The sequence below is a fragment of the Microcebus murinus genome, chromosome 21 (assembly GCF_040939455.1).
Source record: "Microcebus murinus isolate Inina chromosome 21, M.murinus_Inina_mat1.0, whole genome shotgun sequence".
NCBI lineage: Eukaryota > Metazoa > Chordata > Mammalia > Primates > Cheirogaleidae > Microcebus > Microcebus murinus.
This window is the reverse complement of record NC_134124.1, coordinates 15,557,996-15,573,060: the sequence shown is the minus strand read 5'-3', so window position 1 is coordinate 15,573,060 and position 15,065 is coordinate 15,557,996. Positions and strand designations below refer to the sequence as shown.

At 48.9% G+C, this 15,065-nt stretch overlaps 2 long non-coding RNA genes across 2 annotated transcripts; both read left to right on the top strand.

The window, feature by feature from the left end:
* Positions 1-20: 20 nt before the first annotated feature.
* LOC105858441 (uncharacterized) lies at positions 21-2,521 on the top strand. Its single transcript, XR_012913991.1, has 2 exons — positions 21-1,084; positions 1,242-2,521. It is a non-coding gene; the product is annotated as an uncharacterized LOC105858441 (long non-coding RNA).
* A 1,498-nt stretch (positions 2,522-4,019) lies between these two features.
* LOC142863046 (uncharacterized) lies at positions 4,020-13,649 on the top strand. Its single transcript, XR_012913929.1, has 3 exons — positions 4,020-4,100; positions 12,734-12,857; positions 13,479-13,649. It is a non-coding gene; the product is annotated as an uncharacterized LOC142863046 (long non-coding RNA).
* The last annotated feature ends 1,416 nt before the right edge of the window (positions 13,650-15,065 follow it).

Sequence of the window (15,065 nt, the reverse complement as noted above, 5' to 3'; positions counted from 1 at the left end):
CCGAGGCCCCGCCCCGCTGGGCTTCAGCCTGGTCCCCGGGTGTGGTGGACGGACCCGCGTCCTGGGACCAGCAAGGGGGTGCTGGGGCGCAGTGTTTTCCCTCCCTCGGTCTCGGGGCCCACGGGCTGGACGATGGGGAAAGAAACTTCACCGGGAGGGGCTGTGAAGGCAAGACCGGCTTTGCAGCGAGACAGGTTCCCCCCAGCCCCGCCGCGGGCGAGCTCGGTGCAGTCTAGTCCTGAGCAGGTGGGGGTCACGGCCGTCTCTGCCTCGCCCTCCTCGCTGCAGGATGTGGCGGCCGCACAAGGGGATAAGACACCGGGGACTCCTCCAGCCTCCCAACTTCCATGTCTCCTGTCACCGACTCACCCGTCGGAGTTGTTTATCGCCTCTCTTCCCCGCTAGAGGGTGAGCGCCCTGGAAGAGTGGGCCCTGACGGTCAGCAGGTTCGCTTCCTGGCCCCCGGTACCCAGAACAGTGCCCGACACACAGGAGGTATCAGTAAATACCTGCTGGCACAGTGACCCAGGTCTTTTCTGCATCTAATATTACGCGGGCCTAAGAATAGACGGCCTAGGCACCCCTGCCTGAAACGCGGCCCCAGCTGGGAACAGCAGGGGTGGCCTCAAGACCCAACCACACGGGCCCACCCCAGTGTTTGTGTGGTCAACTAATTCTTGCCCCAAAAGTATTTTTTTTTTTTTTGTAATTACTTCTTATAGGGGTGTCTTGTAGAAATTGATACTTTGGATATTTGTGGTCACAACTGATCCAGTGGGGTGGGGCTCTTTACATTCCTGTGACTGCTTATCCTGTGACTCTATGAACCTCATTCATGGTCACAGGAGCATTACTTTTCAGTGCTGAAAAACAAGACGGAGAGGACACACGATCCCTGCCTATATAGAATGACTCCAGTTAGAGCGTGTGTAGATCAACAAGCTGTGAATACTCACACCCTCAACTTATGGACAAGGAAACAGTGCCCAGGACAGCGTTTTGGGGCGGAACAGGACCAGATCTCCCCACTTTAGTGTGCTCATGTGTGAGACCGACTTAGCGCACTGGAGTCTGACATGTCAGGGTAAGGTTGGGTAGCCACCCTCTTTTTAAAACTGGGGAAAGCACACCTTTTAGATAAATATGATGTTTCTACCTTACACAGGGTGGAAAGAATTGATATGGCTCATGACCCTAGGACGTGATAGCAATTAAAGAATCTTTATTTATTTCCAAAATAGAGTCTCACTCTATTGCCTGGGCTAGAGTGTTGTGGCGTCAGCCTAGCTCACAGCAACCTCAAACTCCTGGACTCAAGCGATCCTCCTGCCTCAGCCTCCCGAGTAGCTGGGACTACAGGCATGTGCCACCATGCTCGGCTAATTTTTTCCATATATTTTTAGTTGTGCAGCTAATTGCTTTCTATTTTTAGTAGAGACAGGGTCTTGCTCTTGCTCAGGCTGGTCTCAGAACTCCTGAGCTCAAATAATCCTCCTGCCTCAGCCTCCCAGAGTGCTAGGATTACAGGCGTGAGCCACCATACCCGGCCTAAAGAATCTTTAGATAAATCGAGGATATATGGACTTGAAACACATTTCAAATTTTGATTACTTATTAAGATTTTTGTCTAATGGAATGGGGACAAAAATAGCCCCAACTTCCTCACTGTGGTTCTCAAAGTTTTGTAGGTATAACAAACACCTGAGAGACCTGCAAAAACTCAGATTCCTGGGCTCTGCGTTCCCTCACTCAGCATTGTAAACAAATATTTCAGGTGATTCATAGACAGCTCTTTGCTATTGAAAAGGGCAGAGGCCTAGAACAGCTTTGAAAACATACTAAATGATTAATAAATATTAAAATTATTTCAAAAGATCACTTTAGATACCACCTACGTTTTCAGATTGAGATTCCTTATTCAATCCCCAAGTTGTAGGTAACTTGCTGGATTCTAATGGCCAGAAAAAGTTATTTTTCTGGGAGAAAGTTCAGATAAATTAGATAACATAAAATTAACAGGACTATCCCATGAACATATTTAGTTATCACCCAAAGCCTCAATGTTCAGAAAATTTCAGATTACAAGACGTAGTCAAATAAAAGCATGATAATGACTTATTGATCTTTTCACTCAGCAATTATTTACCAGGTGTCTGCTTTGTGCTTGGCCATGTGCTGGCTGCTGTGGCTACAGTGGTGGGCAGGACACACAAGGACTCCACCCTCACGCTGCACACATCCAATTTGGGGGCACCAGGGAGACGATTATCTGAGCAAAACATGAACTAGGGAAACACGATGGTTTCCCTAAACAGCTAGTGCTGTTTCCAAGCCTAGCTGACTTTTAATGCCAGCCCTGTGGCTTACTAGCTGCAGGACCTTGGGCAAGAAACTCAGCCTCCATAAGCCTCAAATTCTTCATCTGTAAAATGGGCACAATGACGATACTACCTTTTGGATTGCTGTATGTATTAAAATGCTTAGTGTAATGCATGGCAAATAAAGACTTGATGCATGCTAATTATCAGTATCATCCCTCACTTAGTGTGCTACCTTCAGTGACAATGCTGTCATTTTCTACTTATGGAGACCAGTTGGGCTCTTCCATAGAGCGGTGGGCATGAAAATGTGCCTTAGAACTTTCCAACTACAGGGAGCTTAATTGACCAGTTCTTTTTGTCTAGGTTTTTTTTTTTTTTTTTAAGTAATACATTCAGATGGCTACTGATGAAATCAGCTCTTAGGTGAGACCATTGGAACTTGGACCACTCTAAAAGGCTTTAGATAGCTTATGTAGGGGAAACAATCTTATTTTCCCTGCAGAGTTATAAGGATAGGGAGAAAAGGGTTAAAAGAAGCTAAAAAAGCTACGCCCGTGAGGATGTGCACAACAATCGGAGGCAGTGGGAAAGGCGCACGAGGAAGCTGGGGGTGGGATTCTCTGTGGGCTCGGCTGGGAAAGTCATCAGGACAGCGGAGGGGACGCAGTTGGCTCTGTCCTCGTAGGAGAATGGGGCTGAGAGCCATGGGGCAGAGGATCCCTTTGTTTGGAAGTTTGTTTTGAACGATGAGGCTCCAGAATGGAGACAAACAAGTCCCACTCGGGAACTGGCAAATGCTCCTGGTTATTGGAAAACCATGTGGGGAAACCATTGGGAGACACATTTTCTAACCTTTTAGGGGGGAAAGAGGAAAACTTTGGGGGCCAGCTTCACCATGGCCGTGGCCTCGCAGGCTGCTGCTGGGCTGCCTTTCCTGGGCTTCCCCTCCACCAAGAGCTCCCATCTTTCCTGACTTCCTGTCCCTAACTGGGGTCATCGCCAGCTCTCCTCGCTTTGTGTCCTTTTATTGCCCTTATTGACCCACGCAATCCCCAGCCCCTGACTTTTCCTCTCCGGTTGCCTTTCTTCCATCCCCAGCTTACACTCCTCCCTGCCCCCTCCTCACCCTACTCCTGTTTCTCCCTGCCATTCCTAGCTATTTGAATCTCTCTCCAAGAGTGACTTCTTTTTATTTTTGAAGAATAATAGTTGTTAACAACATGAGATCAATCTACATATGGTGGGGGGGGAGGATTTTCATGGTATGTGATTAAATAAAAAAAAGAAAATTGCACAAAAATATATACAATACGTTCTTTAGGGTAATGTATATATATGTATATAACATCTATACGGCATATGTGTTATATGTAACATATAATACTCAAAATATGTAGAACATTTAGAATACACATAATGTAAAATAGTTAATCATTTTTCCACAAATGTGATTTCATATAGATATCACATATACATACATGCTTATAGATATTACATATACATACATGTATAATGCATAGAAATTACACACTCCTAATTACTAGGCTTTTGGATCAGGGTAAATTTCTGGATTATGTAGGTTTAATAAAACCACTTGTACAAGTTCAAGATGGGAGAGATGTTGGCAGACATTTGGAGAAGAACTAAGGTATTCTATGTTTCTTTTTCCTTCTTTCTTCCTTTCTTTCTCCTTTTTGTAGAGACAGGGTCTTGCTATTTTGCCCAGGCTGGTCTCAAACTTCCAGGCTCCAGGGATCCTCCTGCCTCAGCCTTCTGCAGGTGTGAGCCACCACGCCCGGCTTTCCTTCATTTTTTTTTGTTGTTGTTGTTCATTCATTCGTTTGATTATTCAACAACTTCTGATTGGGTGTCTCTTCTGTGCCAGGCACTGAGCCTGGCAGAAACATGGGGAAGAGACAACACATGAATAAACACTCAGATTTGGGATTACGGTCAAGAAAGTGCGTGAAGAGGAACGGGGATGGGCTCTAGCAGAGCGGCCTCTCCCTGGACAGGGGCGTCTGAATGGAGGCTGGAGAAGGAGGAGCAGCCATGCCCAGAGCTGGTGTGGGGTGAGGGGAAGGAGTGGGTGCAGAGTCAGGGTTCAAGGGGAGGCAGGACTGGATGCCACTGACGGGTCTGACGACTTCTTCGTGGAAGAGCTGAGTGCGGCGCGGGGGGTCATGGGAAACCACGTTCTCAGGGTTCAGAGGCCTGGGGTAGAAATGGTTCTCCTGGGCTGGGAGGTCAGGAATCCAGGTCACACGCCCTGCTGCAGCAGGCTGTGAGGAAGACAGAGGCAGTGGGATAAATGGTCTGGATTAGAGTCCTGGCTCTACCGTGTACAGCTGTGTGATCTTGGACAAGTGACTTAACCTCTCTGAGCCATAGGTTCCTCGAATGTACACAGGGCTCAGCACCGGCCTCGCTGGGAGCATCAACAGCAACAACAGACAGAACAGGCGCAGCTCAGCCTCAGGCATCTAGTTCAGAACTCCTGACCTCGAGCAATCCGCCTGCCTCGGCCTCCCAGAGTGCTAGGATTACAGGCGTGAGCCACCGTGCCCGGCCTCTCAGGCATCTAGTAACTGCTCAGTTCACATTAGCGATTCTTTGCCTCGAAATAACCTACCTGACTGCTTAAGTGACCCTCTCTTGGCCCGAGTCTTCATATTTAGAGATGGACCATTGGACAAGATGGTCACTGAGGGTTCCTTTTACTCCAAAGCTCTTGGCTCTAAGTACCCGCTAAGCATCCCGTGTTTGGAGTTGGGCAGAAGATCTGGCTGTGTTCTAGATTCGAGTGGGGACCCTGTTCCCCCAGGAGCACCACTGGATTGTGCGGAGCCCCAGGCCCTGAACAAAGAACAAAGGACATCCTGCAGGGCATGGTGCTTTGCACGGTGCTCCCTACCTCCATGTCTGTCCTCCCTTTCCTCCTGGGAGGAGCCCTGGATCCCAGCTGGCATTGGCAGGACTCAGACCTGGTTTTCCGGCTGAAATAGCTTTGATGGGGCCATGAATTTTCTCTTGTTCCTCACCTTGTTTTGTGAAGAGATGTTTAAAAAAAAAAAGTGGTTTTCAACATCCCTGGGAAGATTCTTGGAGGAGCAAAGGGACTGGTTTGGGGGTCGCAGCGCTGGGGGCCGCAGTACAGGCTGCAGGGGAGCGCCAGGCAGAGGGCCCCGCCTCCCATCCGGCCACAGCCCGAGCCTCCTTCCCGATGATGGCCACTCTTCCAGCAGAAGGCAGGAGCTGGGCTGCAGTCAGTAGGAACTGGGGAGAGCCGAGAGCTGGGCTCAGCCCTGCCGCTTGCTGGGCTGCCCTTCCCCAGGCCCAGCTCCGTGTCGGTAGGACCCGCGTGAAAGGAACGCCAGGGAGCACTCCGCCGTCCCACTCCTCCCCTGCGCAGGTTAGGGGCTGAGTGTGGCTCATGGTTCACCAGCGTTGCCTTCTCTGCCTTCCGCTCTCCTGCTCCTCCTGCTCGCGGTGCCCGCGTCTGCTGTTCCCCTGCATGAGGCTGGTGGCTCCCTCCCGCTGCCTCCAGTCTCGTCTTCCTGAGTCAGTGCTTGGAGCTCCTCGCACGCTGATGACCCCCGTCAGTCACTAAGGGGTCACTTGACCTCAGGTCTCCACTCGCCCCTACCCCTCGGCTCGCTGAGCGGGGGAGAGTCCCTGGCCTTCCAGTGAGTCTGTCCACCTTGGGAACTTTGTAGTCACGCTTCCCTGCGCCTGCTTTGCTCTTCTGTTTGCAAAGCTGGAACCGCCTCATCCTCTAGGTCTTGGCTTAACTGCCGCTCTCTGGAAAGGCCTTCTTCCATGACCAGTCTAGCTAAAGTGTCCTGGATAGCAGCTTTAATTAACCAGTGAAGTAAACGCCTTTCAGACAACATGGTCTCATCTTAGTGTTCAGTTACTTAACTCCCAGGTCCGCTTCCCCCAAGCTTGGTTCTCTTCCCTCTTTATTCTCTTGGCTCTTTAAGACCTAAATCCTGCCTCTGGGTAGGGTCTTGCAGTCAATCCTTGAGCGTCTGCTGAGGACGCCCGGCTCTCCCGGTGCGTCAGGGTTACGGACGGGTCTGCACAGCCATGCAACAGGGAAGCCCGGTGCTCTCCCCTGCAAGATAAAAGAATTAGGAATCAGAACATCTGGGTTCCACGTTTGCCCTCGCTTCCTAGCTGTGCGACCTTGGGCAATCAGTTAATTATCTGTGCCTCAATCTATTCCGCTGTAATGAATAACAGCACTCACTGCTCATTGTTATGTATTGTAATGATCCCTTTTTGGAGTAGATCTCAGGGTTGTTCCAGGAATGACACAAGGAGCCTTGTGGGCTTTGTAAACTAAAGAATATGTAAAGTAGGTTGTAGTTACTTTTCCTCCATCTCATTACAAGTCAGTGATCCAGCCTCAGGCGTTCACACAGAATTTGCAGAAGGCGAAGTCATATCCCCTAATTTCCAGGAAGGGCCTGGGAAAGGGCAGGCAGGAGCCAATGGCTGCATGCGCGTTAGTCATTTCCCCAGGAACGTCCCATGGCCTAGGGTGGCACACTGCGGCCTCGACATGTTGCAGTCCACAGCGATGCCCTCCTGCCAACACCCTGTAGCCTCCGAAAGGGCATCGCCCCTCTACCTGTGCTTGGACCCCACAGGTTTAATGCCTGAAGTCACAGAGTGGAAGGGTGCAAGAAAGAGTTCTTAGAGTTCATCGAAAACCAGGTTCCTCCTTGCACAAGTTCCAGGGAAGTTGGGAACTGGCTGAAATCATGCAGCGATTCCATGAGCGTGGTGCTTAGAAATCCCTGCAATCAATTCAGTTTCCGCTTGTGGGTTGCATCTGAGAGCAAAGTCCTCCATCTACCATAGCGGAGCACTCACAAAAGGGGACAAGGAGGAGATTTCACTTCAGCATTTCTCATGAGACAAAAAGAATCGGAAATGGTCTAAATGACAATTCACAGAAAGTTAAACGGTGGCACATCATACCAAGGAATGTAACACAGCAATTAGCCAAATGGGGTGGGTGTTTACGTAGTACCCTGGATAGCTACTCCAGACTTACTGCTTGGTGAGGGATGCATATAAAAACATAAGAAATGGTCCGGAAGGATATTCACCCAACTGATAATAATAGCAGGCCAGAGGTGGGAACTGACAGGAAGATGGGATCAAAGGAGAGGTGTCTAACGGGACATTAGCCATTAGCCGTAGGGATCATTTTTTCTTTTATTTCCTTTTTTATTTTTAACAAAGAAAATGTATTCATGAGTTCTTTTTAAATTAGATATTAATAATAATGATTAAAAAATTGGCCTTAGACTCTACCGGGCCCCTCCTCTGGGCTGGCAGGGCAGGTTCATGACCGACTAAGCGCGTCCAAGTCCCTCCTAAAGGGAAGGGGGGGCCACTCTCTATCTCAGAGCTGTCAGGTCACTCTGCTTCTGGGGACTCCCCTGGCCTGTGGGAGCTTGTCCCTTGCCAGGTCCTGAGTGTGAGCACAACCTGTCTGGGGGCCAGTGTGGCACCTCCTGCAACCGATCTGCTGACTCAGCACAAGGGCCCCAGGAGGGAAGGCTGACACAGAACCACAAAGACTCATGAGCCTGGGGCCTCCTTCTGATCTCAGTCCTGTGTCAACCTTCCAGGGGGACCTGGGGCAAGTCCCTGCAGCCACAGCAACTTGCCTCTGCCCACCACTGACTCCCCTTCCAGCACGTCCCTTCGCCCACTCTGTTCCAGCCACGGGCGTCCTTCCTGTTCATGCTGCAGCCCACGCCTGCCTAGGGTGTTCCCGGTTGCTGTTCCTGCTGACCAGAACCCTCTTCCCTCTGAATTCCGTGTGCTCGGCCCCTTCTCATGATGAATGTTGCCCCCCAGAGAGGCCTTCCTAGTTGTCCTTCCCCCCTCAGTCGCTCTCTGTCACCATGCGCTGTTTTGTTTCCCTCAGAACACTGTATGAAGCTATGTTGCATAATTTATTTGTGCACTTGTTTATTGACTGTGTTGCCAACTCAAATGCAAGCATACAAGGGACAGGCACCTGTCCTGTTCTCCTCCGTAGCCCAAGTCCCAGGAATGGCGTCTGGCACTTAGTACGTGCTCAGTAACTGGCACTTTAAATGAATGAACGACCTTCACAAGCCCAGAGAGAAGAGTGTCCCTGGTAAAGAAGAACTCCAAGTTTCCTCCTAGAGTCAGGAGGGACTAGATGAAGGGACGAGCCCTGCGGCACCTCTTCCCAAGTTGGCCACTGCAAGGCTGATGGTATGGGACCTGTTACTCGAACCCCAGATGCTTCCATCTGCTCATTTGGAAGATGAAGGGGTTGGACTAGGTGCTTCTTTTCAGCTCCAAGCTTTTACTGTGCTATCAAATATAAATGGCTTGGGCTCATGTGCTCAAATCAAGATACATACTGGAACTTATTTCCCTGAATACTCCCCTAATATCAGTTTGGATCCACCCCACCCCCCCGCAATTTTCCATTTTCTCATAAAAAATGGAAGCACAGTATGCGGCAACATGGTCTCTGGTGTGCTGTAATATAGAGCCCTTTATGCAAAATTCATCATCGAATCAAAGGCTGCAGTTTTCTCTCCTCACTTGTTTCTTTGCTCTCCAAGAAATTTCATCTTTGACACCTTTATTAGTGTCCTTTGGCCTTATTGCAGGGTATCTAGTTGTCGGGGCTATATTCTGAATGTGACTAAGTGGGCATGCAGAAGAGCATAGAATATTTATTCCCAAACCCCCTTTTATGCGTGTGGAGCAGAGAGGGAGGAGGGTGAGCTCCTGACTTTCCACCCGGCAGAAAGGAGCCAGGTGAGTTTGGTCTCTGGGGCCGGGTTCTGGTTTCAGTACAGTGACTCTACCTCTTTTTTGAGAGGCAAGTAAGTGATCAGGTGCCTTTGATCGGGAGGCCAAAAGTATACCAAAGCCTTCTTTCCCTGTGTGCTGTGTGCCAGGCACTGTGCAAAGGGCTCTGCCTATATTGTCTCATTTAATTTTAATTCTTTCATGAGCCCTTTGAGATAGGAATTGTTATTATGCCCATTTTTCAAGTGAGGAAACTGAGGCACAGAGAGAGTAAGTCAAATGCCTCAACTCATGTAGTGGGGTGGGAGTGGGGTGTGAAGATTTGAAACCAGGACATCTGATGTGAGAGCCATGGTCTTTTCCACTACAATGCGGTGAGTTGTATGCGGTACAGGGCCCTATGCATATCCCGGAGGGCAAGTCTGGCTCTGCCAGGATAAGCCACCACGAGTAACAATAATCCCTAACATTCAAGCCTCTAATCAACGTAAACGTAGTTATTAAAAAGTAGTTATTCATCATCAGATTAAAAAAAATAATGTTGTATGTAAGTCGGGTCCCATTCATTTCTTTGATAAACACATAAGCACTTAGTATGTGCCAGGAGGCTGTATAGACATTGCTGCCCCAAAGAGAGACAGTCCCTGCCCGTGTGGCCTTACAGGCATTTGATGTTTGAGGAAATAAAGCTGAGAGATTCTGAGCAACATGTCCAATGTCATCCAGCTTGTTGCTGGCAGAACTGGCACTCAAACCCAGTCTCTGGACCCCTCGGCCACTAAACTTTCCTGCCCAGCAGAACATGAGACGTTGGTGGCTCCTGTTTTGAATGGCTGCCTATAGTCTTTTTCTTACTCTGATCTGTGGAAATATTTTTTTAAAAAGTCATTCAGTAAATTGCCAAGGATATGGATGAGTATGAGTTGGAGAGAAGGTAGCAGGATTTCTCCACAGCGATGCCCTTGACATTGTGGCCAGGATAATTCACTGTTGTAGGGCTCTGTCCTGTGCATTGTGGGATGACTAGTAGCATCCCTGGCCTCTGCCCACAAGAAGCTAGTAGCCAGTTGTGACAACCAAAAGTGTCTCCAGAGATTGCCACATGTCCCTAAGGAGGCAAAATCTTCCCTGGGTAGAAACTATTAGAATGGAATGAAGAAAATTAAAACAAAACAAAACATAAAAACCCCTCCTCTGTTCCAAGACAATGATAGTTATATACATGGGGCCCATATCATATTGAGGGGCTAGGGTCTCAAGAAAATCTCTTTTGGTTAAAAAATTCCTTGGAGGGCCGGGCGGATCGCTCGAGGTCAGGAGTTCGAAACCAGCCTGAGCAAGAGCAAGACCCTGTCTCTACCATAAATAGAAAGAAATTAATTGGCCAACTAATATATATATAGAAAAAAAAATTAGCTGGGCTTGGTGGCTCGGGAGGCTGAGGCAGTAGGATCACTTGAGCCCAGGAGATTGAGGTTCCTGTGAGCTAGGCTGATGCCATGGCCACTGTTGGCACTCACTCTAGCCTGGGCAACAGAGTGAGGCTCTGCCTCAAAAACAAACAAACAAAAATTTTCCTTGGAATGATTTAGAAGTCTGTAGCTATGGAATGATCACTGTTTCTTCAGGTGAGGTTGAGGTTAAGCAATGGGCTTGGTTTAGGGCCCAAGCAAGAACAATATGTCTTTAAACTCTAGAGTTACTTTCACTGGGGAGAGATGCTCACACAATAAAAGGCAAGGAGCTGAGGGTCGGCAGCTCCACTGCTCCTATCTCGTGCCATCTTGGGGCCTCCCTCCATGGAGAGCAACGGCAGGATCTAGAGGGTGATATAGGCTATGGCCTTACTGCTCAAAGTGTGGTCCACGGACCAGCAACCGCCCATGGCACATGGGAACTTGCTAGTAAATGCAGAAACTCAGGCCCTGCCTCAGTCCTGCAGGATCAGAATCTGCATTTTAGTAAGATTCCCAGGTGGCTTGTTGTTTGCACTTTAAGGGTTGAGGTGTCGTAGTCTGGTATCCAAGTGCACTTTAAGAATTGAGAACTAGCCTGTGACATTTACACGGTTCTCACTCACTCAGCCTCACGTCCTCATGACTGTGCACGCAAGGGCGTGGATGGGGAGTTTGTTCCACTTGTTTGCATAACCTCTATAGGAATGCGGCTCTGTGTAGGCGGGAAGCATCTGGGACTCTATTATTAGGCAGAGTTGCTGAAGGTGGAGGTGAAGTTGGGGGGTGAAGGTTGTGCTGTGTGGCGTGGGTTTCTGGTTCATGGTCTCTTACAAGTTCTAAGTGATAAACCCACTGTGTGTGTAAACCCCCTTCTGTCTGCCCCCTCCTGGAATGCGTGGAAACCCCATCGTGGCCAACGGTTAGAAACAAGGATTTAGAGACGTCACCCGGCTTCTCTTAGACAACACGGTTCTCACACGGAAGTGGACGGACAGCTACTTGCAGGCATGATTCAAGGCTACACTGAAGCAGTGACTTTGGAGGAGCTTCCTAAACAGGGGCCTTCTGTACAGGTTGTTATTTGTCATCACTGCACGCGTGAGAAATCAAAAAGGTCACCGCAGATTATTTTCTCTGCAGCCCAAATGCCCTGCACATGCTGCCCCCTGCTGGTCGAGGCCTTTTAATGCACTTTGGTGCGGATCCGAAGATTAAGAAAGCAAACTCTGGCATTGAAGACCCGGAATTCGGTGCCCTGTCTCCCTCATCCCTCTGAAAGGAACCCTGGCAGTGTTTGCCAATACTTTGGCTAATCAGAATCACCTAGGGAGTATAGAATAAAATTTCCAGGGATCCTACCTCCCGAGATTCTGATTCACTGGGTAGGGCAAGGTCTGGGACTCTGCATTTGGAGAAATCTGTCCAAGTGAGATGAAGTGCAGTCAGGTTTCAGAGGCACTGGTCCATGTGTGATTTCGAAGTGGGGCCCTAGGACCATCTCCTGAATCTATGGCGCACGTAAATGTGGACTCCAATGGGACAGTGAGTGAGGGGGGAAAGGGCCGGTGCCTTCCAGCTGTGGGTGAGGCACGAATACTGGACTCCTGGATGCAAATCTGGCCATGGCACCTCCCGAGAGTCTTGGCCAATGTCTTCAAGGAAGCAAGCCCAGAATATCGGAGAGACTCAAAGCTACGTCAGGTAAGGAAGACGGGGAGGGACTGAGGGGGAAATGTTTGATTTGCTCAAGGTCACCCCCTGGAATTTATCAAGAAATATAGCCAGGAAAAGAATGAGACGGACACCTATATTTGCTTTGTCATTAAAATAGATCCATTACACTCTGAAGCCAAATATCATAACGATGAAAATAATTGAGTATATCACTTCATTTTTTGTTCTTAAGTAAATAGCTTTCAAAACTCAACTATGAAAAATGCCAGTCAGTTGAGGAACAAGAGGAAAGAAATGCAGCCAGTTTGCTCTCGGTCAGAGGCAACTGAAAGGAATCTTTTTGTGACTATTTTTGAGGACAGGCAGATCTGGTTTTACCTGGATGTATTTCCGCGTAGGCTTTGTGGTCGGAACTGAGATTTTATCTCTGTCCTGCTCACCTGGGCCCCTCTTCCTCCTCAGCACGTCCCAGACACATGGACAGTGCCTGAAACCGGCAGGATGGGACACAGTCACGTGCACACAACAAATGACAGCACCCAAACACTTGTAAATCCTCTTTTAATCCTCACAGATACTCTGCCAGGTAGGCCTTTTTATTATCCCCATTAAATAATAATAAGAATGGTGTTTTTTGTTTTTTTTTTTACATAAGAGTAAGTGTGCCTAAGGGTATAGAGCTTGAAACTGACAAAGTCAGGATTTGAGCAGGGGACTCTGACTCCAAATCTAATGAACCGATGTATTAAGAGGAAAGAGCACGTTGAATTGGGGCAAGACTTTTGCTATCCCGTTGGCCAGTAGTTTATCTTGTCGCTTTTTCTGTGCAGACCAGCAGACAGGTCCAAGGTTGGAAGGTGTGTGCCTCTGTGTGATCCGGGTTGCTGCCTGTCATGTGCTCTTGGCCAGTCTGTGTGGGAGCCGAGTGCATCTTCAAGAAGTAAGCGTGGGGAGGATGCTCTCTGCAGAGGACACGGGCCGGGAGGAAACGCGAGATCAGGGAGAGGACAGTGCAGAGACCATGTCTGCAGGCGATGACATTCACAGAGGACGATGCGGGCAGCTCCCCGCGGGAGCTGTAACCGGCTACCAGCCGCGCTCTGTGCAGGTCATCGGAGACAATGGGAGATGAGGACTCTTCAGTTACTGGAATATGCTTGTTGCAGAAAATATAATATTACTTGATTTTCTTCCTCTTCTTTCCAAGATCCTGTGGACCCGTGCTTGGGATGGGGAACCCGTGGTGCACCAGCCTAGGAGCCACCCCAGTCTGAGAGCACCTCTGACACTCTGCCCCTAGCCATGAATTTCTCCTCCCTCTTCTCTTCTTCCTCCATCTTCTTCCTTTGTTTATTTACATGTTTGCAATGACACATTCATGAATAAATGATTATTATTATTTTTGAGACAGAGTCTCACTTTGTTGCCCAGGCTAGTGTGAGTGCCGTGGCGTCAGCCTAGCTCACAGCAACCTCAAACTCCTGGGCTCAAGCAATCCTCCTGCCTCAGCCTCCCGAGTAGCTGGGACTACAGGCATGCGCCACCATGCCCGGCTAGTTTTTTCTATATATATGTTAGTTGGCCAATTAATTTCTTTCTATTTATAGTAGAGATGGGGTCTCGCTCTTGCTCATGCTGGTCTCGAACTCCTGACCTTGAGCAATCTGCCCGCCTCGGCCTCCCAGAGTGCTAGGATTACAGTCGTGAGCCACTTCGCCCAGCCATGAATAAATTATTGCAAAAACTTTGGATAACACAGAGTTGCTTTTAAAAAAAGAGATAGTGTCCTTTTCTCTTTTACTCCCTATACCATCTCTGCCCCCTGTACCACGTCTGCTCCCTTACCCAGCGGGACAGGGCGGGGATGACACCTGCTCTGCTCACTGCTGGCCCCACAACCCCCAGCCCAGTGCCGGCGTGGAGTGGACACTCGATGCACATTCGTGGAGGGAATAAATGCATTGACATCGTCAGGCTGAGGTGATGCTTTGTCTATGCACACACACACACGCACACACACACGCGCACACACGTATGGATGGGATTTTTTTCTTCTTTTACATAAATGGGATCATGCTTTATGCATTATACTGCCAGTTTCTTTCCCTTCTGCTTCTTTTTCCTCTCCTCTTCCTTCTCCTTCTTTGTGTAATAATATGTCTTCGGGATCTTTCCTTGACTCTATGGAGATCTACTTCATTCTTTTTAACTGTTGAACCATCCCTCCTGTATTGATGGACATTGAAGTTCCTTCCATTTCTCGTTATTTCTAGTGAAGCTGCTGGAAGCCGCCTTGCACAGGCCTCTTGGTGCCCAGGTGCAAGCGGATCTGCAGGAAAGACACCTGAGCAGGACCCACTGGCTGGAAGGGCTCCTCCTACCCATCCTGTTTCCTGGGTCAGATGCCTAAAATCTGAATTTCCTGGAAAGATAAGCTGAACTCAGGAGAAATTCCTTTCCCTGGGAGTGGTAGGGAGTGTTAGTCCTGGGCTTCTAGCATGAACTTGGCACACACACACACACACACACACACACACACACACACACACACTCTCCTGTTCCAGCCCGCTCACTAGGGAACTAACTTAAAAACATGAACTGATTTGTGTTGGCATGTTTTGTGGGAACACACTGAACTGGGAGTTCTGAGATTTGTGTTCTAGTGTAGGATTTGTCATGAAAGTTCCAAGAAAAGGTCAGGCATGTGGCATAGGCTCCATGGTGAGAGACGGTACCTATTCCATCCAGAACTCCTGTTGAACCTCCCTGAGTATACCCAGAATTGCAACACTTT